Here is a 27,454-nt window from a genome sequence, read left to right on the forward strand (position 1 = left end):
AAGAACAAGGAGCCGATTCCAACCACAGTCAAACAAAAGGCGAAGAGCAATAAAAAACAATTATCCCACATTGATAAAACGTGGGTATGTTTTATGTATTTAAATACCCAAACACACTTAATAAGATGTGAATTGAGGCAAGAGCCTTTTGAAGGCACGAGCTCGAGGGGAGGGGCCCGCCGTGGACTGCCAGTTGGTGCGCAAATGGAGATATTTTGAACGAGCATGCAATAATGATGAGTTGGCGCCCAAAACTTGGATGCAAGGAGATGACGACACGTGTCCAAATCGGAGGGTCGTCGCTAACTCGCCAAGCAAAAGATGCGTGAGAATTAACATAGCGAGTTAGCGAGAAGACGACACATGGCGGATGGGGCAAATCAGGCAGACCAATCAGCAAGTGACATGTGGCACCGGTCAAACCAAGGTTGACCACAGATTCAAAGGGTTAGGAAAATTTGTAGAGTTAAAAATAATAATATTTTATTATTATTTTTTGTTAAAAATGCCCACGTCAAGTTTTAAAATCAAATGGCAGGCATAACTTTCAGTCAGAAGAGTCATTTTCGAAATGATTTTTTTTGGGGTTTCCTGGAGGCAAAATAGGCGATGTTATATATCGTCGGAATCGGGAGAAGATGAACTTTCCGATTCTGGAGTCGGCTTTTGCATAGGTATCAGTTAGTTTGAGTTACATGAGGTTTTCTATCAGGTACTTGAATTGCAACTATATTCAGACCAGGAAGTTCAGTTTGATTTTTTGTCAAGGTAATGACCTGAATATCAGTAAAAAGATAGTTGAAATGTAGTTTGGGTTGGAATTTGAGCGAATTCATTCAGTAAAAAACAAAATTTCACCAGCATTTCAGTGGGTAAATCAGATATTTTGGTGACTCAGCAAATTTCATCATTCAGAAACAAACATTTGCAAATCAGTTGCAAAAAATGATGAAACAAAATCAGATCAAGATGGGAGAAGGAAGGAAGAAGTTTGCAGTTGCTAGAAGATTGATTTTCAAGTGGACACTTGTCAAGTAAAGATCAGATCCGGGATTTCTTTCTTGTCTATATCTTTCTTTCTCTGATACTTTGTAAGGGTTCCAATTTTTGCACTGAGAGACCATTCTTCAGCATTTCTTCTTGTATTGAACAGCATTTTAAGTTTTATGCAGATAGTTCTTTTCTGTTAGGTGATCTATGAGTTATTTTCTGTACGTTTCATGTATTTGATTTCAAGGAAAACAAATAAAGTGTAGCAAAAGTTTAAAGTTCAGTTTGAATCTTGTCTCCTGATTATGGCTCTGTTATTTCTTCTAATTTGTGATCAAAGAGCATGAATTAGGTTGCATTACATTTTGAAATGTATGTGGTTAAAATGTGTTGCTTATGGAACAAAGAACCATGTAATTGCTTGATATTTGTCATAGGGTTTGCAGATTTCATGATAGGATTTTCTGAGTATGAGATTCATTCTGTAGTAGATGTCTATTCACAAGGTGAAAGATAGATCAGGGATCTTAATGTAGAGATACGTTTGAGGTTTCCAGGAGATGTATGGTTATGACTCATTTAATTGCCCAATAGATAAGGCACTGGTCAAAGATAGGATCATTAAGTTCTGTTGCTCATACTTGGGTCTTGCTGATATCAACATATTAAATCAATTTTCCCTTTTATGTTGAAAGCTGTTCAATGTTAACCCGCACTTAGCTTGCCAGTTTCATGAGTTATGTTCTTAGCTAGTTCATGCTTATGATTCCTGGTTGAGTATAGAAGAAATAAGGGTTTTATCTGCTTCATATTAGATTCAGTGTATGCTTTGACAACTGGTACCATATAAAGAATCTACAGGTCTACCCGCCTAGATTTTGCAGAGCCTGAAGTAGAAGAAGGGTCATGCCTTATAGTTGGCCTGGTGTCTGAATGGATGTGTTGATAATGGGAGTTAGCTGCCCCTAGATGCATCTTGTTCTCATCAGGGTAATTGGAAATGGGTAACATTTTCAAACACCAACAAAATGGCGACTCTGCTGGGGACTGTATTGGATCAGATTCAAGACAAACCTTGAGAATTTGAAAAGAAGAGATTCAATACAGCAGGAGAAGTGCATTAAAAATTTTCAGCAATAAGTTCTCTAATGTTCTTTCCAGTTTTCTTACTCCAAATCATGCACCCCAGTATGTTTTATCCACTTGCAACAGTGACTTATTGGTTGAGTTCAGATTGTGCTCTCCTCAAGTTTTATTTTCAATCAATTCAATCGGATCTTGTTTTCAAAGTGCTGTTGTAATTTCAGAGTAAGAATTGTGATCAAAAGTTTGTTTCTCTTCAAGGTGTTTGGTGACTTTCAAAATTTTCAAGTTGAATTGTCAGTACAGATCTGCCATGTTATAAATCATTGTTTCAAATCTTTCTCACAATAGTGAGTGGCGACTCTACTTAAAGGATCTCTAAATCATTGTAGATCAGTGATGTATAAATTGTTTTCAAGAGTTTTTAGTGTAATCAAGCAGATCTGAAAATTAGGTGAATTTGCAAGCAGAAGAGAGATCTATTATAAGTTTCTGACTAGTAAGTGTTGTTTGATTTGCTGTTATATAAATTTTTAATGATAAAGATGAATCACAGCAGTGATGTCATTTAATTCTCCTCAAGGAGATGGCGACTCTGTAAGGTTTGATCAATGGTGTAAAGAATTTAGATTAGCACCAGGCCAATCAACAGATCAATGGTTTCATGCAGCAACACTTGAGGTATTTTATGCTTTCATATGATTTTTTTTCAATGAAAGTGAGTTCCACATATGTGTTCTCCATCAAGTGAAGTTTTAGCACTAAGAAGAGGAGAATGATTTGATAAGTTTTATGCACTTCATTAGAACGAGTTTCAATTGTTGTTTTGAAGTTGTGAAGTGTATTTGAAGTTTTGAATTGGTAGAAAGAACTCCAGATCTGCTGCAATTAATAAATTCTGGAAGTGTTTAATGGTGAATGAGTCTTGACTTTGAAGAATGTTAAGTTTTATCTCATCTAATATGCAGCCTGTTAGTGAAAGTTTTAGATCTGTTTCTACCAGGAGGTATATGCCATTGAATTTTAATGGTATTCATGGTTTCCTAAATACTATGCCTTGTAACCTCAGAAAGTATTTGCCTAAGTTTGGTGGGAACCATGAAAATTCAGCCAGTCATCATGTTCAGCTATTTAGTGACTTGGTTGGTGATTTTGAAATTGCTCATGAAGACATTCAGATGAAATTGTTTGTTCAGACTTTAGAAAATGATGCTAGGGACTGGTTTTCTTTTTTACCAGCATGTTCAATTTCATCTTGTGATGAATTAATGTTAGCCTTCATGATACAGTTCGGGGAAAGAGTAAGCATCTCTGAATATTTTGATAAGTTTTTGAAAATTGAAATCAGGAATGGTGAGTTAGTTCCTGAATTTAATATCAGATTTGCAAAGATTTTGAGTGAATTTCCTGAAAGTTACAAGCCGGATGATCAAATGTGTTTAGTGGTTTATCTCGGTGCATTTGATAGGAAGATGAACTATCTGTTGAGAGATAAAAGACCCAAGACTTTGCATCAGGCATTCATGACAGCTATAGAGATTGAGAATAACATAAAATATGGCTTAACCCGGAGTCACTTCTCTAGAAATATTGGCTGGAAATATGAGGTGCAAAGCACAAGTCAATGTCATAAGGAGTGTTCGATTTCAGATCAGCAAATAAGCACTCCTGCTGTTATAAATAGTTTTGTTGAAGATTCAAAAATAAAAACATGTGAACATGAAATCTCTCTATTGCAAAGAAGAAATGATTTCACTATTGCTGAAGTGAATGCACATGTTTATGGTATTACAATAGCAACTGATAGATTTGATTCACTTGATGAGTCATCCATGCAAGGTATAAATCCGGCCATTCATTTTCCCTTTGATAATTTGCATTATGTTGAAAACATAATAAATGAGGAAGAGGAAAGGTATTCATCTTAGTATGAGGAGGAGCAAACTAGAAGTTATCTATCAAGAGATAAAGGTGAAATTGCTGATCCAGCATGTCATGGCAAGATGACACAATATAAAGAATGTAAATCATATGTATCTCAGTCACAGTCAGAAGATCTAAGCTCATATGTCGATAATATTTTAGCAGTAGAGATGCATTCTCTTCACCAACGGGATAGGCAAGAAATGAATTATCTCGTTGAGAGATTTTATCATGTTGAGAACGTTATTAAATCTAAAGTTGAAAGACAATCATATCAATGTGAGTATGATAAAGCTGAGAGTCATTTTCCAAGTGATAATTATGTTGCTGATCCAATATATTATCAAGAGGTGTCATATGAAGCTGATGATGAGAGTTATTACTCAAGTCAAGAAGAGGATAGTGCTAGTATGTGTTCGTCTTCATGTGAATCAGATGCTGATTGGGAAGAAGAGAGCAATGATGGAAGCGAGTGTTCTTTTGCTAGTAAAGGTATGAATTCTTTTCTTAAATCTGAAAGTGAGTGTCTAGTTCAGAATTGTGTAAATCAGTTTGAGATTGAAAGTTATGAAGAAAATGTGTCTACACAATATGAAGACAAAGAGGTTATCCATAAAGACGTATTATCTAATTGTGTAGAAGAGTATCTTGAGGATGAGTGTAATGATGATCAGTACGTGATTGACTCTGAGATTAATGCATCAGCACCTATTGGTAAGATAAATGATGATTTGCTTGCAAGAAATTTGAATCACCTATATGGAGACAATGAAAGTAACTTTGATCTATATTCTACATGCTTCGTTGACGGAGTGGATGTTGAGTCTTCATATGATTCTGATTTTTCTTCTTCATATGCTGAAAGTGTCCATGACAGTGATGTTAGAAATGATTTTAAAGTTTTCACTAATCCATTATATGGTGAGGACTTTGATGTTGATCAGCACATTACTTGTCCTAATGTCTACAAAGGCGCTTTGCATGGAGTTATCAATCCTCTTTTTGAAGAACACATGGAAGTTTCAGTTTTAGCAGAGAATAAGTTTGATGATGATACTTTATCTTACTGCTGTAAGAGATCAGAATGTTCTTCTTCTGAGTTTGACAGAGAAAATGATTATGATGCTACATCTAATGAGATAGATGACAAGATGTTTGACAAAGTTATTATTGAAAATCAACATGCATCTTGTACTAAGTTTTATGATGAATATTTTAATGCGAAGACTAATCTGTTTGCTGATTGTGAAGAACCAATGGAATATTGTGGATTAGTTTTAGATTTTGATGTTGATGACATGTGTGAGTACAAGTCAGAGTGCTCATTTGAATATCATCTGGTTATGCATAAGGATACACATTTTCAAGGTATGTGTGATCCCTTTCCCCAAGTTGAATATGAAGCCTTCATATTCAAGAATGATAGCATGCATGAGTCATTTGTTAGAGAAGGTTTTCAGTTTCAGTCTAATATTTTTGAGCATGCTGATCAGAACTTTCATAATGAGCTAACGGTTGAAGATGAAATAAGCTTTTATATGCATTATGAAAGTGAAGTTGTAGAGTTAGTTTTGCTAAGTGATTCATTTCAGAATATTAATCTGATTGGTGAAGCTGATGTAAGTAATAATTTCAGTTTACCTCATGATTAAAGGAATGAAAATCAGGTTTATGATAGGGGTAAACAATTTTGTTGAACTTCGGTGGCCCCGGGTCATCGCTTGTACATAGTAGAGGTAGTTGTTTCCTTGCTTTCAATAAGATGTTCGAGGGAAGTTCTGAAGTTTTTGGGAATGGTCTGCTTCCTCCAGAGATCTGAATCCTTGCCATGCCCACAAGGGGCATGCATCCCCAGACAGAGCCACTATTGGGACTGAAAATTGCATGGTCTATTTTCAGTCACATTTAGAAAATTTTGAGAAAATCATGCCCTAAAGTGCCTTTTATGCATATGTAGCCAATTGTCAGTTTGAGGCCTAGATGGTGTTTGAGTGGCTTAACACCTTTCATTTGACATATGCATGTGATCCACAATGTTATTTTTCCATCTCGAATCATTCTGTGAAGTGCCATTTTAAGCTAGTGTCAAAATTTGCAATTCTGCCCAAGTGTCAAATAGCGACTAGAGGCCCAATTTGCATTTGAATATCTTTTACCCAGGAATGTGTCATGACCCGCCACTTTGGGAGTGTTTAGTTTCCATAACAAAGAACCTATGTTTCAATTTTTAGGTCTTTTCAAATTCGTTTGACTAGGTTTCGAACCCCTCAAAGTTGGTCGGTTACTGTTTTGTACATTTGTGTAGTTGTTCACAGTTCTGGGAAGCCCTGTTCGACCAATGATATCTTTGACCCAGTTGATCCAAATGAGGAACTTCTTTTTGCACTATGTTCTATGGGTCAGATACTTCATATGTTCAAATTTTGAGATCATGTCGAATCCATTTGATCAGTTTGCTAACATGATCAAAAACCCAGTTTGCATTGTTTGGTTACGGCTAAGGCATCCAGATTGATTCACATCCTTGTTCGGCACGTTATAACTCTCATCCCGTGATTGGTGAGCCTAAATGGATTATATCATTGTGTTGTCTCCTAGAAATCCTTGAAGTATGCCAATTCTTAAGTCATGATGCATCCATTTGCATACTTTCTTATGTCCATACATTTGCCAAAAATCACTTTTTGACACATTTGCCAGTTAAAATTTCCAAGTGCCTATTTTCAGAAATTCGCCAAATGTGACCTATGATTCGTCAAGAGCCCAAACTATAGAATTCCAGTCTCCTCATGGCAAAGAACCTATATCCCAGTTTTTAGAAGCCCAAGTGATCAATAACCTAGTTTATGATGCCGCATCCAAGCCCAGTTTATGTTTTTTAACATTGTTTGCTTGCAGGATCTTTAAAGTATGGATGTTTGACAATTAAAATCTTTTGAATGGAGATTCGTCATGGGCTAAAAATTTGCAGCATGGTAAAATTGCTATTTTTCTTTGAAAGTCTGGAATGCTCAGAATGCTGGGGCAGCGACTGTCCTTGTGGCTGATGACAAGGATGAATCTTTGATAACTATGGATTTTCCTGGTGAAGGTGGTTCAGCTTATGAACAGAATATCACTATTCCCTCTGCACTCATTGAGAAGAATTTAGGTGACAAACTGAAAGATGCTATTAGTAAGAGGAATATGGTCAATATTAATTTGGACTAGAGAGAGTTTGTTCCACACACAGATGAACGTGTGGAGTATGAGTTGTGGACAAATAGCAATGATGAATGTGGATTGAAGTGTGATATGCAGATGGAGTTTTTAAAGAATTTTAAAGGAGCTGCTCAAATTCCTAAGAAAAATGAGTACACACAATTTACTCCTCACTATATCACGTGGTACTGCCCTCAAGCCTTTGTAGTGAGCAAGCAATGCAAAGCTCAATGCATTAATAACGGAAGATACTGTGCACCTGATCCAGAACAAGACTTCAATCGGGGGTATGATGGGAAAGATGTGGTGACTGAAAATTTGAGACAACTGTGTGTTTTTACTGTTGCTAAAGAGGATAGCAGACCATGGGTTTCGTGGGACTAGGTTACTGATTTCCGCATCAGGTGTCCAATGAAGGACAGAAAATATAACAAAGAATGTGCAGATAGTGTCATCAAATCTCTTGGTCTCGACAGGAAGAAGGTAGAAAAGTGCATGAGGGATCCCATTGCCGATACTGAAAACTCTATTTTGAAAGCTGAGCAAGATAAATAGGTTGGACATGGATCTCGTGGTGATGTCACAATATTACCCACTCTTATTATTAATGACATACAATACAGAGGAAAACTTGACAAAGGAGCTGTAGGTTCCAATAAATTTTAAAAGAACAAGGAGCCGATTCCAACCACAGTCAAACAAAAGGCGAAGAGCAATAAAAAACAATTATCCCACATTGATAAAACGTGGGTATGTTTTATGTATTTAAATACCCAAACACACTTAATAAGATGTGAATTGAGGCAGGAGCCTTTTGAAGGCACGAGCTCGAGGGGAGGGGCCCGCCGTGGACTGCCAGTTGGTGCGCAAATGGAGATATTTTGAACGAGCATGCAATAATGATGAGTTGGCGCCCAAAACTTGGATGCAAGGAGATGACGACACGTGTCCAAATCGGAGGGTCGTCGCTAACTCGCCAAGCAAAAGATGCGTGAGAATTAACATAGCGAGTTAGCGAGAAGATGACACGTGGCGGATGGGGCAAATCAGGCAGACCAATCAGCAAGTGACATGTGGCACCGGTCAAACCAAGGTTGACCACGGATTCAAAGGGTTAGGAAAATTTGTAGAGTTAAAAATAATAATATTTTATTATTATTTTTTGTTAAAAATGCCCATGTCAAGTTTTAAAATCAAATGGCAGGCATAACTTTCAGTCAGAAGAGTCATTTTCGAAATGATTTTTTTTGGGGTTTCCTGGAGGCAAAATAGGCGATGTTATATATCGTCGAAATCGGGAGAAGATGAACTTTCTGATTCTGGAGTCGGCTTTTGCACAGGTATCAGTTAGTTTGAGTTACATGAGGTTTTCTATCAGGTACTTGAATTGCAACTATATTCAGACCAGGAAGTTCAGTTTGATTTTTTTGTCAAGGTAATGACCTGAATATCAGTAAAAAGATAGTTGAAATGTAGTTTGGGTTAGAATTTGAGCGAATTCATTCAGTAAAAAACAAAATTTCACCAGCATTTCAGTGGGTAAATCAGATATTTTGGTGACTCATCAAATTTCATCATTTAGAAACAGACATTTGCAAATCAGTTGCAAAAAATGATGAAACAAAATCAGATCAAGATGGGAGAAGGAAGGAAGAAGTTTGCAGTTGCTAGAAGATTGATTTTCAAGTGGACACTTGTCAAGTAAAGATCAGATCCGGGATTTCTTTCTTGTCTATATCTTTCTTTCTCTGATACTTTGTAAGGGTTCCAGTTTTTGCACTGAGAGACCATTCTTCAGCATTTCTTCTTGTATTGAACAACATTTTAAGTTTTATGCAGATAGTTCTTTTCTGTTAGGTGATCTATGAGTTATTTTCTGTACGTTTCATGTATTTGATTTCAAGGAAAACAAATAAAGTGCAGCAAAAGTTTGAAGTTCAGTTTGAATCTTGTCTCCTGATTATGGCTCTGTTATTTCTTCTAATTTGTGATCAAAGAGCATGAATTAGGTTGCATTACATTTTGAAATGTATGTGGTTAAAATGTCTTGCTTATGGAACAAAGAACCATGTAATTGCTTGATATTTGTCACAGGGTTTGCAGATTTCATGATAGGATTTTCTGAGTATGAGATTCATTCTGTAGCAGATGTCTATTCACAAGGTGAAAGATAGATCAGGGATCTTAATGTAGAGATACGTTTGAGGTTTCCAGGAGATGTATGGTTATGACTCATTTAATTGCCCAATAGATAAGGCACTGGTCAAAGATAGGATCATTAAGTTCTGTTGCTCATACTTGGGTCTTGCTGATATCAACATATTAAATCAATTTTCCCTTTTATGTTGAAAGTTGTTCAATGTTAACCTGCACTTAGCTTGCCAGTTTCATGAGTTATGTTCTTAGCTAGTTCATGCTTATGATTCCTGGTTGAGTATAGAAGAAATAAGGGTTTTATCTGCTTCATATTAGATTCAGTGTATGCTTTGACAAATGGTACCATATAAAGAATCTACAGGTCTACCCGCCTAGGTTTTGCAGAGCCTGAAGTAGAAGAAGGGTCATGCCTTATAGTTGGCCTGGTGTCTGAATGGATGTGTTGATAATGGGAGTTAGCTGCCCCTAGATGCATCTTGTTCTCATCAGGGTAATTGGAAATGGGTAACATTTTCAAACACCAACATGTCCCTAGGAGTGCTAGGACCCTTAGGGATACACATTGTGATGAAATTGGATAAAGGAGGTTGTAGGTTATCCTACAATCCAATTTGACCCATTTGATCGATAACAATATGTCTTGTGGTGTCCTAGGACCCCTAAGGACACATGTCATGATGAAATAGGTTAAAGGGGGTCATCAGTTCTGTAATTTGATCCATATGATGCAATTAGATCCATATGATCAATTACAATTTCCTTAGGGTTCCAAGGAACCCAAGGGACATGTGTAGTGATGAAATATGTTGAAAGGGGTAATAAATTAGCTAGAAAAACCAATTTGACCAATATGATCAATTACAATATGTCCCTAGGATCCCTAAGGACACTTGTTCAGAAAAATGTGTTGAAGGGGTTCATAGATTAGCATACAACCCTATTCTACACATAAGATTAATTACGATATGTCCCTAGGCCCCTAGGACCCCAAAGAATACATGTTGTGATGAAATGGGTTGAATGGAGTCATAGGATAGTCTATGACTTGATTCAACCCATATGATTGATTATAATATGTTGCTAGGGATACAAGAGCCCCTAGGGACACATGTCATGATGAAATGGGTTGAAGGGGGTCGTAGGTTATTCTATGATCCCTTTCTTGCCATGCTATCAATTAGAATATGTCTCTAGGGTCCTAGGACCCCTATGGACAAATGTCATGATGAAATGGGTTAAAGGGAATCATATGTTAGCCTACAACTGCATTCAACCGATAGATTGATTATAATATGTCCACATTAGTCATATGCTTATCATGATAAAATATGTTGAAGTGGTTTATAGGCTAGCCTATCATCTAGTTTGACCCATATGATTGATTATAATGTGTCCCTAGGTGTCCTAGGATTCCTAGGGACACATGTTGTGATTAGGTGGGGTGAAAGGGGTCATAGATTATGCTACAACCTCATTAAACCCATATTATTGATTACAATATGTCCCCCTAAGAACACATTTCATGATGAAATAGATAAAGGGGATCTTAGGTTAGCCTATGACACCATTGAACCCATACAATCACCTACAATATGTCCCTAGGGGTCTAAGGATCCCTAGGGACACATATCATGATGAAATAGATCAAAAGGGTTCATAAGTTAGCCTACAACCTCATTCAATCCATATGATCAATTTGAATATGTTTGTAGGGGCCTTACCATCCCTAGGGACATAAGGTGTGATGAAATGGGTTGAAGGGGGTCGTAAGTTGTCCTAAAATGTCATTTGATACATATGATTGATTACAATATGTTCCTAGGGGTCCTAAGACTCATAAGGACACACACTCTGATGGAATGGGTGAAAGGGGATCTCAGGTTGGCCTATATCCACATTTGTCTCATATATTTGATTACAATATGTCCCTTGGGGTTTTATGACCTACAGGGACACATGTTGTGATAAATTAGGTTTAAGGGGGTCACATGTTAGCCTACAACCCTGTTTGAGTCATACGATCAATTACAATACATTCCTAGGAGTCCTAGGACCCCTAAGGACACAAGTTGTGATGAAATGGGTCATAGGGGGTTGTCAGTTAGCCTACAACACCCTTTGAACCATATGATCAATTATAATATGTCCCTAGGGGTCCTAGGACTGCTAGAGAGACATAACATAATTAAATTGGCAAAGGGGGTTGTAGGTTAACCTACAACTCCATTCGACCCATATGATTAATTACAATATGTACCTAGGTGTCCTAGGATCCCTAGGAATGCATGTAATGATGAAATGAGTTGAAGGGGGTCATAACTTAGCCTATGACTACATTTGACCCATAGATTGATAAGAATATATCCCTAGGGGTCCTAGAAACCCAAAGGATACATGTCCTCAATAAATGGGGAAAACCTATGACCCCATTTGACCCATATTATCAATTACAATATGTCTCTAGGGGGCCTAGGACCCCTAAGAACACATGTGATGATGAAATAGATGACCCATGTGATCAATTAAAATATCTCCCTAGGGTCCTAGGATCCTTAGCTACACATGTCATGATGAAATGGGTTAAAGGGAGTCCTATGTTAGCCTACGACTTGATTCGACCCATATGGTCAATTAAAATATGTCCCTTGGGGATTTAGGAACCCTAAGGACACATGTTGTCAAGAAATTGGTCAAAGGGGACCTACAATCCCCTTCGACCCATACGATCAATTACAATGTGTCCCTAGGGGCCTTGGGACCCCTAGGTACACATGTCAACAAGAAATGGGTTGAAGGGGGTCATAGGTTGGTCAAACCTAGGACCCCATTTGACCCATATGATTGATCACAATATGTCCCTAAGGGCTCTAGGACCAATAGGGACACATTCTATGATTAAATGGGTTCAAGGGGGTTATAAGTTATTCTATGACTCCCTTCAAACAATGTAATCAATTAGAATATGTCTCTAGGTGTCCTAAAACCCCTAGTGACAGATATCATTATGAAAATATCTAAGATCTTAAAAGAATAAATATGCATGAATCAATATGAAATGAAGAAGTTAAAAGTAAGAGTTATTTTATAGATATATTGCTTTCTATGCTATTTTCGAGAATATAATAGATTATATTTATTACCGATTGATGGAGTCAAGACTAGTATGACCAAGCTTTCTATGTTAGTTGAGCATGTTTAAATTCTATGATAGTCGAGCTTACAGTTGTGTAAGCACTAAGAAATTAATGTTGAATTTGAAGCCTTATATAGTTTATTTTCAACTCATTTGCACTTACTAGAGTTTGAAGAGAAAAAAGGCAAATAATAAAAGGAGATTCTAGGGTTTGCAGACCAGATCTAACTACTACTCGACACCATTTTATAGATTTAAGAGGTATTTAGCTTGTGCCAAGTTACAAAATTTTTTTAATCCTAAACCCTATGAAATTAAAATGGTAACTAGTTCTTCATCTACTATTATGAAAGAGGGGAAGGAAGTTTTCAATGTTCAATTTATTAGCAATGATGTTAGGCATCCTCCTTTATGAGTAATTCCTAAGATTGCATAGAACGAAGATTTTAAGAAATGTAATGAGCCTCTAAAAGGACATCATTTTAAGATCTTTTTATCTTGTTTATGAGTAGTCATCTTGTAGAAATACTCATGACTTTATGGTTTTAAGAAAATGAACTTATGGTTTTATATATATGCTATATATATGTTAAGACAATAAGTAGAAGTATAGATAGTTCAAATATGCTATAATTTCTTGAATCTATGGAAAAAATGGTATATTGAAGTAATATTGCATGTTGATAAATGTTTCCCTATTTAAGCTATGTCTTGGGGTACTTTTCCTCTTTGAGCCATATTATTTTCAAGAGTGGTAATTTGAACTTACACCTTTTCTAATATTGATGATGAAATAAATACATGTATATGGAATTAGTGAGCATATTGAATACTTTTCAAGTACTTGCCATGGATATTCAAGGTCAACACCTCAGCATTACAGTTAGAGCCAACCAAATTTTTGAATCATCATGAGTGGAGAAAGTAATTATGTGCTTTTAGTTGGAATAGCACATGAATGTAGCTTCCACAACCTACTATATTCCTAGAGGACTTATTCATGGTTAATGACGATTCTATTTCAAAATTTATGAGTTTGTAATTAATCCCCATTAATGGAGTGACAGTAGAGTTAGGGAGTAGTTTTAGTTTCCTTTAAATTACATCTATTGTATCTTTAAGTGCAATTTTGGAGAAGAATAGGAAGTTTATTTTCATAGAAGTTGAGTGTGATTTATTTTTTAATCAAGTGTAATTCCTTCACCATGAATAAATAGAATGAGAAGTTAAGGTTTATTTCTCTTATCTTGATTGTCTTTTCTGTTCACTCATCTAAGGGGGCCCACTTGGTGAGTTGAATTTTATATTAGAATAGATTTCATTTCCTTGATTGTTTCCTTGTAAGATAGGATTGTGTTTCTCCTACAACCATTGATAACATAATTAATGGATTGTTCCTGCAACATAGTTGAATAAATAGGTTTATTGTTGCAACATTACTTTCAAGATTTAAGTTAAGTTTTTGTTTCAAATTGTAGCATAGAATTCCTTCAACATTTCCTTCACATTAGTTGTAATGACTTGAAAGAGAACTAGAGCATAGACTTTATATTCATCCTCTCAAGTTTATGCTACTAGATTGACAAATGTAATGAAGTCAGTCTACTATTTTAAGTAAAACAAATGATGGTGTATGACCATAGAATCACTATGAAAGGATGTCCAATCCTTTGTTATTAAGGTAATAGGTTGAGCAAACAAAATATTCAAAACAAAGTTTGAGGATTCCTATATCAGTAATGGAACATCACTACAATGATGGGTGTTTCCTAGTTGATGCAGATTATACATATGTGCAAGAAACAATACCTAGGATTAGATGGTTAAAACCCTTGCCATATGAAATCAATGTGGATGAAGCATCAATAGAAATTATAGGATTATTAGTAGAGAAAATTGGCAAGGATGCAATATCCTTTGGAAACTATAATGAGGGAAAATCTAGAAAAACAATTACTTTACAGATTTCCTCTATTATAAGAAAGAAGAAAAAAGAAACTAAAAGAGAAGTTTGGTAAAGGTGATGAGGAAGCATTAGAAGTAGGAGAAGATGATGATGATTATGATGATGATGATGATGATGATGATGAAGCAAAAGGCTAAGAACCACTAGAACTAACACAAGGCCTAGGAGAAGATGAAAATATTAATGGAAAAGGTGTCCAGGTAGAAGAAGCTAAGGAATCACCTAAGATTTCTGAGAAAAAGAGAAAGGAAAATAAACATGTAGTGGATAAAGAGAAACCCAAGAATAATGTGAAAAAATCATAGAAAAATATTTTTGTACCTTTAATAAGGTTGAGCACAAAGGTAGCCACTACATAGGATAAAGAAATTGCAAATCCTAAAGGCAAAAAGCAAGTGATACATTAGAGTCAAGCCAGCCTACTCAAAAAACCTTCAACAATCAAGAGAGGAGAAGATATAGTCTAATTAATCGAGTCAATTCAAAGTTGTAAGCCACAATCCCTCTTATGACATTGATAACTTGTATGAAAACACTAAAACCAATGCAAATTTGTCAAGTTTTACATATGCTGATTTTGCTAAGCAAAGGAGTGTTGATAAAAATATGGTTGAAGAGGCCATATATGATATGATGGGTAATTTTAAAACTAGTCTACTTGAGATTTCCAACTCTTTACCTAAAAGTCTTTATGATAGAGTAGATCAAAAGTGGCAATTCAGTTTGACCACTGAGAGACAAATAAGGGAAACTACACTAGCCAAAGTTATGCCTGAATTGGGTAAAAAGATGATTGCTAGAGAAATGGAGACGCATAAAGGGAGATTTTCTTGCAAATACACAACATTCCATATTCTAAAGAATAACATAGAAGATGTGGTAACCAAAAGTACATCAATTTGGAAACCTATTTATGGGTTATCCACTTAACAATTTAATGAGAAAGGTGAACAAGAAGAGAAAGAACTTGACAAGAATGAGGAAGAGTAAGAAAAAGAGGTGAACCCAATAAAGGAAGGTAATGTGGAGGGTACTAAAGAAATAATAGAGGAGGCAAAAAATGAAGAAGAGAAGTAAGACATGCAAGATATAGAGATGTCAAATGCCAATCCCCCACATGATGACCAAGAGAGTCAAAAAGGACTCACCAAGCATCAAGGATGTTCCTAATTAAACATCACAAAATGTCAATCCTTTGACTAAATATGATTCGAAGATAATTTTTCAAGAATCTACCAATGTAGCACTTTTATGTAGTAATCTAGTATTGGTGAGAGTGGATGAGATTCAAAAGGAAAAAGTTGCATCTATAGGGGAGAAGCAACATGACACATGCAAAGTGCCCACACCAATTACAGAGATAAAGGATAAGGAATCACAAGATCTTCAATGAGGTCAAAGTATAAAATTGGAATAGAGGATGTTACAATTGAGACACCATTTGCAATGCCAACAATTGTCATTTAAATAAAAGAGGTAGAAGAACAACCTATAGATACATCAATGCCAAGCTTAAATAGTTCAAGTTTGTCATCTATAGTGATTTTTAAGAAGAATGGATAAAAGTGCATAAGGGTTAGGAAGAAATTCTTGTACCTATTCCACTATCATAGGGTGATGTCTGAAAGGAAGGAGATAAGATATAAGTGTTAAAGCTAATTGTTGAACTTGAGGAGGAAATTGTAACATAGACTCTGGTTACATTTCTAGTTTCTACATCTCCTCTCATCCATCACACTCTTCAGAGGCTAAGTACACATACCACGCCATTATAGATATCAAGGTCGAGTTCCAAAAGACCAAACAATGTTGAAGTTACATCATTTTAGGATGTAAGATTAGATGAGGTGATTGAGATACCAAAGTTTGATTTGAACACAATCAAAATTAAAGAAATTAGCATTCTTCAAGATTCCCTACAAAGGAAGAAGCAACAAAAAAGCTTAAGTAGGGAGCATAAGAAAACCTAGGTTTTGCATGAAATGAAGGACATATTTTTTTATGCTTTTAGTCTTGAAAAAATGAATGAAGATAAACCAATTATAGAGAAACTTTTCACCATTGTGGACATGATAAAGTATGAAGACATAGATTCTAATGTTAAATTATTGGAATGGTCAGAAAGAAAGTTTCATACCAAGCTTTTAGAGAAGATATCTAGTGTTATTGCACTAAGAAAGGCTAATCTTGCAACCAAAATGGAAAGTATGAAGGAGTTAGAGAAAATTTTCACTCTCTACACAAAGTTATGCATTGTTGAATGATTAACTAAGGAAAATCAACATGTTATTGTCTAGCTACAAGGAGATTTGCAACTCATAGGTAGTACATTAAAACTATCTCCTAGTAATAATCTGATACACTTTTAGAGTTTATTGACAACTTAGATTAGGTTTGTCAAGTTGTAATAAAAAGACTTCAATATCATATCTACTATGATCAGTATCTAGTCAATGTTAACACCTCACATGGAAGTGTTACACAAGGAACTAGCCTTTGCAAATACTTTGATGAAGAAAGATTCTCAGCTTTCTATTCATGAAGGCCTAGTTGACCTAGCTACTAATCTTTCAATATAGATTCATTCATTAGATGCAACATGTGATAACGAGGATACAACATTGAACATTGTCATAGAGCTACACAAGCCATATATGAAGTTTTAGATAAGCATATTGTAATTTTGAAAGAAATTTATCAAGGAAACATATCTACTCAATAAGAGTAATGAATGAGGAAATTAAAAAAATGTATTTGGTCCAAGGTAGTGATAAAGTATGGAAGATAGACAACAATTTTTCATTTTGTGGTATTCAATATTTACATTTCTGCAAAGTTATTTTGACCTAGGACAACAATATGCATATATTTAAGATATTGAATGATCAATACATGCATAAGTATAAGTTGAGGTATTGAAAAAAATTATTTGTACATTTGGACCTTGGATAATTGATTCACCCTCCCCTGAGTTATTATAAAGTATTCCAACACTTGAATGTTTTGATGCTCAATCATGCTTAAATCTTCATGTTGTTATGTGGCTTCTATATGTCTATTTTCTCAGCTATTAATAAAATTTTAATATGCTCGATCTCCATTACATTGCTCAACCATACTATGTTCCTCAGTTCACATATCTTCTTGGTCTCTACTAAGAGCTTGAAAATCACTATATCAATCAGTATAAGTGTTATACTTGGTCATTACTAGATAACTCAAGTCACAGTGATGACCTTGTAATCTAGCCTAGTAAATGACTTGCAAATGACTAAGTGTTTGGACAATAATTGGCAAGATAGGCTTAGAGATCAACAATCTCCCCCTTTCACATTAGTGGCAAAAAAAAATTTCCATGAAATCATTTCATTCAAAATGTATTCTCCTCTTTCAAACCAAGAAAATAAAATTATTCTATTCAATATGTTCTTATGTCCCTCTTTGTTCTTTTATCCTTTCTAATCATTTTCCATCTCTCATCATTTCCCATTTCTCATCATTCCCGCTTGTTTTTTTCACTAATGGAACTTGAGGCTATTGGGTGAGCTGATATTTCTCAAAAGACTATGTATGACTTACCATAATATTACCATAGCCAATATTACATCTTTCTTGTACCTGATCCAAAATCTAAACTTAAATCTCTAGCTTGCCAACTAGGTCAACAAATCATGTAATGTTTGAAAATTTTCTCTTTCTTAAAAATATCTCCAACTATAGAAATTACCTTTGAAATTATCCCTACATGTGGTAATAGTTGAAGCTAAATCAATGCCAACTTATTCCTTATTTCTATATCTTTAGCTATGAGCTTAGCTAACCTTGTCTAATTGAATGTGGGTTCATTGTAAGAAAATGATCTTGAACTTGCGTTCTTCCCCAATGAATGAACATTAGATTTCATGCTTGCATGAAAAAGGTCTAATGAGAGTGAAGTATCTACTAAAAAGAAATCTCATCATGCAATTTTATATATAAATAATGTATAGTGTGCAAAATTGTTTCCAACAATCTAATAGATGTAGAAAGCTTTGCTTATTTTTATTTAAGTTCATTTGAGACCTTTTGTAACATTTTATGCTCCATCATCTTTTTAGACTATTATAAAAACTTCTTATTTGTCTCTATATCATCTATCCAAATTTTGTCAACCACATATACTAGCTGGTCTAAAATTGAATGTTGATTGTTCACATCTATAATTACAAATGCATCTGTAAAAATATATTTGATAGTAAGTATTACATGTCTTCTCTTCTGCTATATTTTTCAGTTGTTCTTGTTTTTCCTTATGGTTTAACAAGACTTGTAATTATTTCATTTCCTCTAATATAAGATTATTCAAATCATATCTAGGAAATTTAATTACCTCATCAAGACTTAGTAAATTGTCATCATCCTCCTCTACATGAGTCACATCCTAAGATCTATAGGGTGTATCACTCAAAAGTGATAGTTGCAATCGTTTCCCCTTTTCACTTCATATTTCCCTTGGCTACTAGATTGGTGTAGATAAAACTTATTTAATATGTGTCACATTTAGATGTTTGGAAGCCTTTGCACTCGGCATTTAAATAAGAACTTGAGTGGCCTCTTTCTCTTTTAGTTTGACTTCATCCTCTGCAGTTTGGGTAGATGAATCTTTCTCAAAATTTACATCCTTGGTCAAAGTTTTCATACAAATTAGTGGTATATATAAAATTAATGCTTACCAAGTCTCTTGACACTTAAAACCTCAATAACTAGTTTGACTCCACTATCATGAGTCTTTTGGACTTCAAGCATTGGATGTTCAATTATATGTAACAAAATTGTGTTTGTAAATAGTTTTCTTGAGTCCTTATCAAAATTTTAATTTCCTCTTAAATAATTCTATTAGGATTAGGTTGAGGGGATTCAATGTCATCCTAAATTGAGATAATGTCATTTTTTTCATATCCACTAATAAGTTCTTCGATTTCTACTACCAGCTTGACTAATTTTTCATTATAATCATCTTCAGATTCTATAGTATATTGGCCTTCCCTCTCCTCTACTATTGGAGTAAGCAATCCAAATTCTTATTTACATACTCTTATTCCATCTTTATCAATTTTAGGATCTTTATTCATCAAAACTTTATATGCCTTGTCCCTTGGCATAAACTTCTTAACAAAATCTTTAAGGACTATAGACATGTGTGTCTTTTCCAAATCTTGCATAACTTGTGTTAGTGTTATTTCTCTTCTTTTTTTTTTAGTGGTCAATGCCCATTTCTACTTGGCATCCACTCTATTATGCAATCTTATTGGTAATCCTGGTCCTAACTCCATAGGTGTGCATCTAAATTTGATCAATATATCATTCATTGTGCCTTCAAGTTTAACTTGATCATTATTGTCCAAATAATCATACTATAAAATTTTGAGTACCGTAATATAGTCTAATTCTTTCAGTTTTTCACATATCTAATCTATAGACATTGGAGGGAGTTTGTTTGCTATTTGTAGTTTTTTGGCTTCATCAAACTCTATCTTTTCATAACCTTCCTCCTCTTCTGCAATGATCAATTTCCTTGTTGGTTTGACTTGTACATCTACGTACTTCCTCTTTCATCGATAGACTTCCTAGAAATAGTTTTGTAGGAAGTTGTGCTAACCTTCTTCTACTAATGATCACCTTGCCTTTTGGCTTCTAAGGGTCACCATTTCTTGCATGTTTTTCTCTAGGTTTTCCTTCACATTAGGTTAACTTTTAACAACCTTTTTTTTCTAGTGGCCTTTGGTTTCACAAGTGCAAGTTCTTTTCCTTTTCCTTTCTCATCCTCTCAGGGTTTTCCAAACCCTTCTCCTTGTTCCATCCTACTATCCTTGAAAAAATTTCTTTGCCTCTTCTTTCCTACCTTAGGCATGTTGGCATCTACACTTACCTCGGCAATAATAGTGTTCTATGTGCCAAATTGCTCAGTACTAACATCAATATCTTTTGCCAATAGTGTAGTAATTGTAGCCATAACATCATCTACATTTACCTTATAGGGCATTGACCTTAGCCATCATACCCTTGGTAATACTACCTTGTACATACAAAAAATCTATGTATACCATGAAACATATTTCATCATAATATTTGTTTACAACAAACTTTGGAATCCTCATCATGTTCTTCATTTTAGCTTTAAACTCTTCAAAATAGTTTTCTATTACTACCTTAAATTTTTCTCCTAAACTATCAATTAGCTTATTTAATTTTTCAACAACAGTTCTATTTCTATCTCATCCAATCCTTCCAATGGTAGGAAAATAATTCTATATATATATATAATATACAAATTAATAGGGAGCCAAACTTATAAGATGAGACTTTCACTTTCCTTATTTCTTCTAGGTTCTCTATAAGTTGATGCAACTATAGGTTGGAAAAGTTTTATGAATAATCTTGCTTCACAATTTTGTCACCCAAATCAAATGCTATAGAAGGTACATTGTTGAATCAACTCGATTGAGCACAATCTTAATCTATTGGATCTTGAATTTTTTTGGAAAACCAAGGGCATGGGTAAGCCCTTTGTTAGCAACCATCTTGAATTTATCTTTTAGAATTCCATCAATTCATAGCTTGTCATATGTTGCTCTTATTTAAAAATCTCCAATCTCTCCAATCTTATATTAATACCAATATATGATTTTTTGAATAGTCAAGAATTTGTGTGGAATTGATGACAATGCTCCAATATCATTAATAAGGGTTTCAATGTTAACTTATTTCCTAAAATTTGATGGAGGTTCCTAATCGTTGCTAATGATTTGTGCACTGGTATCCTTTACCATTTCACTACTAGATGCCATTGTGAACTAGGATTTTCAATAAAATATTTTCTCATAATAGCTTCAAACTAAATATCTTACTTGGTACTGAGAGTAATACTTAACAAATTTTTTGATAACTTACTAAGATTCTTTAATTTGGTCACTAAAATTTCTTTTACCACCTTTAAATCTCCTCGTGAGCTCTCTAATCACTTTGTTAGAAAATAAAATTACAAATTTGATAAATACCTTCAATTTTTCATTTTAGATATGCAAGTGTGTCTTCATACTTAAATAGTGTATGATAGATAGCTTAGTCTACACTTTAGTTTGGCCAATGTTATTCACTCAATTAGTAATAAAACTTTCTTGATCACTCAGTTTATACCACAAGCCTTGGTCAACATAGATAGTACCACTGATGCTTGGTACTTGCTAATTTATTACTTATAACAATTCTCAATGCATCTTAAATCATGTAGATATGGCTTTGCAATACTTCTATGCTTGTAACTAATGTAAAATATAGCTTTGAGCATATAGTTGCTACATACCTTATTTCTTTAGTTACATGTGGTGTGATCACCTGTTCCATTATATTAGGTGATCACAATGTTTTCTACTCTATTATTTCTAGCTCTTACAATCTTTGTCCATGTCTTCTTTCATTTTGGTTTGTCATTTCTATTGCTTGGTGGTGGTGCTAGTGTCATGGTTTTGTAGTTCTTACTAATGTATCCAATTTTGAGACACTTGAAGCATACTATCTCTCCATTCAGCTATTTCTTGTAATTTCCTCTAAAGTGTGTCTTGATGCAATTCTCTTGAATATTTATATACTCTCCACAATAGTGACAACTATACCATGTGGTATAATCCCAATTTTAGGCATTTCCTTTCTTTTTTGTATGAGCTTGTTTCTCAAGTGACCAGTGTGACTTCTTCTTAAGTCTATACTCATAAGCTTTATGTCCTTATTTTTAATGGTTGAACTATTTTCCTTCAGATCTAGATACCTTTCTAGTTGAGTCATTATTCTTTGATATGCATTCATGTGTTTGATGTCCTATTTTCTTACAAGTTAGACAAGTATCACTTGGCTTAGGCTAGGGATTTGTTTACCAATTTTATTTTGCAAATGTTGGTTGTGAATCCAATTTTCCCACATGTTTTCCTTTTGATTTTGCATTCCCTTATTCTCTACTTTGGGATGATTCCCCTTCTTCCATAGTTGAATATATCTTGAATCTGAGTCCAGATGTGTCCTTTTATGTGGGAAACTTCATCATATCTTCAAAATGATTAATTTATTCATTTGGTTTATTCATCCTCTTCATGAGTTTCTTTTCAATCCTTAAATCATTTTTTAATTACTCATTCTATAACTTTAGATTTTTGATCTCTGTATTCTTTCTATTTACTTCCTAATTTTCAATTACCTTTTGATTTATCATGTCAAGCTAATTTTTTGTAAGCTTTTGAACTTTAAATGATGTTTCTTCAAGTCTTCTAGCTATATGCCTTTTGTCTTCTTCAGCCATGAGCTTATATTCCATTTCTTTCTCCCTTTGTTCAATAACTTCACAAAGTGTAACTAATTGAATTTCTTTTTCTACCTTGACATATTTTACTTCCTTCACCAAGGCACTATTCTTTTCTAGCAATTTTGTCATTTCTTCATCTTTGTTACCAATCTTTCAATTGCCCAACACTCCTTCTATATCAAATTCTATGTCTTGGTTGTGATTAAGCTATATATCCATCTCTCTTCTTCTCTTTATGGAATTCCTTAACTCTTCTCTTATTTAACTTCCAATTGTTGCAACCCAATCAAGATTTCAGTCATCTAATTCTCAATGACCTTTACCAACTAATAAACTTCCATATCCATGATCTTATCCTCTAAATATGTTAGGCTTCCTAACAAGCGAACTAGCTCTAATACAAATTGTTGGAATAAGTATATGGGAAACAAGATACTGAGAGGAGGGTGGGGGGTGGGGATTGAGATCTTAAACATATGTCATAAAAACAATTCATTTACTTCATATCCAAATCATCTTAAAAATCTATCAATAAAAATGTAATGCTGAAATATAAATGTAATACATTACTTTCATAAAATTTCAACACATAACACAATGATTTGGTTACCCAAAATCTCTTCAAGATGAAGGTAAAATTGGGGTGGGGATGAAACCCATAAATCTTCATTATTATAGAAATAAAGTTAAGTAGTTAAGGTTACAATATTTTACCATAAGATATGATGTACCCTGTGAGGGGTCTTCCCTATTAAAATCTTAAGGGACTATTAGGTCTCACCATTTTAAAGTATTTTACACTAACATAAAATAAGGACTTTGTTAAGCTATTTACATTGGCCTGTTAGGACCATTCTATTAAGAGATTTACCCTATATCAGCTAAACAATAATTTATTTAGTACCTAATCCTTAGTTTTCTCTGCAAGTTGATCTTGGGTCTCCTCGTTCCTTTATCTCTAATTTGATTCTCCTAATTTGATAGATCTATTCACTCCTCCACTACTTTGATTTCTCTTTGCTAGATTTTACTCTTAAAAATGTCTTCACTCCTTCACATGCACATATCCCTTACCCATTGTCATTGTTTCTTATTATAGGGTTAGAATAATCCTTAAATAGACATTATGTGAGGTTTCTAGATCTTGATTGATGGCTTAAAATTCATCATCCTTTTCTATTTACATCACCTTTTTTTGATTGGTTAAATTGTATGCTTAGGTATCATTACCTTTTGTAATGATGTGTAATCAACATTTGTTCTAGCTCTACACATATTAAATGTCATAGAAATTTAGGTCAAAATGTTTTACATATGAGTTTGTGCCATTACAAACTCATATATCAAAAATGAATTACTCAGCACTTGAATATTCTGACGCTTTGTCATGTAAAAACCTTTATATTGTTACTCAACTTATATATGTCTATTTGATAGGCTCTTAATAAAATTTCAAAATGCTTGGTCTTCATTATATTTCTCATCTCATACTATATTCTTTGGCTTGTATATTTGCTCCATCTCGACTAAATGCTTGACAATTACTATCTCACTTGGTATAAGTGTTGTATGTTTGGTCATTGCTAGATAAATTGGTTGTAATGATGACCTTGTAATCTTGCCTAGTAAATGACTTGCAAATGACTAAGTTTTCAAACACTAATCGACAACATAGGCTTAGAAATCAACAATTTATGTATCTATAGGGTATAAATTTATTGTGATGTGGAGCCTAACAACATGTGTTGACTCCTTATGGGAATATTTTGAAAAGATAGGGACTTGATGAGTAATCTATCAAGATCTAGTGAATGTGAATCCTTTGTTCCACATTCACTAGGTCTTGGTAGATTACCTTCTCCTGACCTACAAATTCTAGGTTGCCATAAAAATTATCATAAGAGAGCTCACGAATAGACTTATAACTTTTGTAAGAAGACTCCTTTTCACTAACAAAATGATGAGACTATCTACTAGTAGTAACTTGTTCTTGAGGGTTTGATTCTCTTGGTGGTTCACTCTTCTTTCCTGACCAACTCTTTCTTCCTCTAGGAGGAATTTATCCTTGGAGATCTACTTCAAGATTCTTCCTACTATATGCTTGAGTATTCTTTACTCCATCTATTTCTTCAAACTAACTTTTGACATTGGTTTTGTAACCTTTGAGTCACCACTAACTATCTATGTGAATATGATTTTGAAAGAACCAAAATATTGAAATAACAAATCACCTATCACCTAGTACATAGGGTTGACTTTACTAAACAATACTCATAAAATAAATACTTGGACATATAAAATTTTTGTCTCACCAATAAGAAAAGGAATTGACAAATAAAATTGTAAATTGAAAATTATTCAATAGTTCTCCCTAGAAGGTTCACCATTTTTTTTGAGTTTTCATTAAACACTACCAAAAGACAACAATTAAAATAATACCTAGGGCTTAGCTACTTCTTATGACTAACACATGCTATTTTGATGCATGCAGGAGATGAATAGCTAGGTCAAAATGCACACCTAACTATCCAAACACTTTATTGAGTAAACACAATAGAAGAAAACACATAGAGAATAACACCAAGGGGAGAGAGAGAGAGAGAGAGAGAGAGAGAGAGAGAGAGAGAGAGAGAGAGAGAGAGAGAGAATCACTTTTATTGATTCATCAATTTATCAACATACATTCTCAGATATAAGGCCTTCCAAGTTACAACCGAGTACAAAATACAACTTTAATATCTACGATCCAACATCAAATTTATACTTCTAGAAACATATGCTCTAAACTCTCTAATTTTATACCCTCAACTAAACCAAATATTTCTACTTGTACTTGTGAAAATGGCTTATAGAAGATTTTAGACCATTACATAATAGAAAAGATAACCTTAAAATGGTTTACACTCATCCCAAGGCAAGATCCTATCATTAAATTCATGATCCAAATTAAATATGAAAGTTGGCTCAAACTAAGGACCAATCATAGTAAAACTTGGTCAAAGAAGGAAAGAAAGACATGACTGACCATCAGAAGGATCACTTGACTACTTGACATATGAAAGAACTTGGTCATCAAAGAAACTTAGTTAATATTGAATTTATTCATAATTGCAACTCGATGAGCATAGCCACTAGGTAAGCACTGTTAGAACTTGGTTAACAATACTAGAGCTTAGTTAACATTGTTAGAACTTAGTTAAAACTACCAAAATGAACAAATGAGTAGGATTAGAAGGAAACCAAGGAATTTTTCTACATTAGACAACTAGGGTTGAAATAAATGATTCTCCTGAATCATGCAAGTGTCACAATCTGAGCTAAATCCAACTTAGACTGAGAAATCCATATAGCATCATCAATTGTTCTATTCTTTCACTTCACCAAATACTCATAGTAATATTTTCCTCTTATTCTTTTACCAACTCTCTAATCCAATACTTGTTGAACCTCTTCAATCTACTTCTTAGGATAATCATTTGATACAAAATATTCATCATCTGACTCATGAGACTTATGCAAATCTAAACCATTTAATGTAGGAGATATATCTCTGTCATCTGGTAACTACATTTCATAAGCATTACCACTATCAAACGTACTTAAAACTCTACAAGATCCAAAATTCTTCATCTTTACCTTACTATTTTAAATAGGAAATCTTCATTTTCTTCAAATGAACCATCACCTCATCACAACCTTTAAAAAGATGGTGTCCTCTAGACTTATTAACTTTCTTCTTATAGTTTTGATTACTTTGTTCCAACTTCAACTTTACTTCCTTATGCAAAGACTTCATAAAACCATAACATTTTTCCCCTTTAGAACTTCTCTTCTCTTCACCAACAACATCCCTCAAATATGATATTCCACTAGGTTGTGTTCTAGTAACAATCCCAAAATGTGGTTTCCTGTACTCCTATTTACAAAATTATTAAATGCAAACTCATCTTGGGAAAATACCATATTCCAATTACTCATCTTATATTAAACTAAAGATAGGAGTATCCCCAGAGGAGATGTCCTATCCCCCAACTATACAACCACACAATAGAAATACAACAACAAGAAACAATAATGGAAGACCAGATACCAAATTACAATTCTTGATCATAGAGAAATAACTAAATATGCCCGACTATAAGGCCTTCTAGGTTGGGGCCAAATAAAATTAAAAAATTAAAAAATTAGTTCTGTAAGATCCAACATACAACCAATATTAGCTAGCCCAGATCTATAACACAATAGTAATCTAGAAGAAAACCACCAAAAAATCAAAACTTGTGCTCACAAGCCTACCAGGCAATCTCCTTATTTTCTAGCCACAGCCCAAGCTCTACTCTTCAAATTTTCCTCTGCCTTCATTCCATCTCAACTTAATTATGACTAAAAAACTCCAAAAGACTGCTATTTATACCAATCTAAGCCACAAGTGGACCTAGAATACAAATTAAATACCAATACATAAATTAAATGTCACAAGTCAGTCTGCAATAGCAATTAAATGTTCAAAAATTGATATCTGAGTAAAATTGTGATATCCCCTAGCTTTGATTAAGTTAGAACTCATTATTTCAACCATAGGTATAAATCTAGTCCTCTACAACCCCTTAAATATAGAAAGGTTGATTCCAAAATTAAATGTGTGCATCCATCCTAAAAGTCACACATA

General features: G+C 34.2%; 1 pseudogene; it reads left to right on the forward strand.

The window, feature by feature from the left end:
- The first annotated feature begins 6,981 nt into the window (after nt 1-6,981).
- Nucleotides 6,982-7,863, forward strand: LOC149532861 (vacuolar-sorting receptor 1 pseudogene; annotated as a pseudogene).
- The last annotated feature ends 19,591 nt before the right edge of the window (nt 7,864-27,454 follow it).

Source organism: Cupressus sempervirens, chromosome 10 (genome assembly GCF_028749045.1).
Source record: "Cupressus sempervirens isolate cs-2001-9-10 chromosome 10, ASM2874904v1, whole genome shotgun sequence".
Taxonomy (NCBI): Eukaryota; Viridiplantae; Streptophyta; class Pinopsida; order Cupressales; family Cupressaceae; genus Cupressus; species Cupressus sempervirens.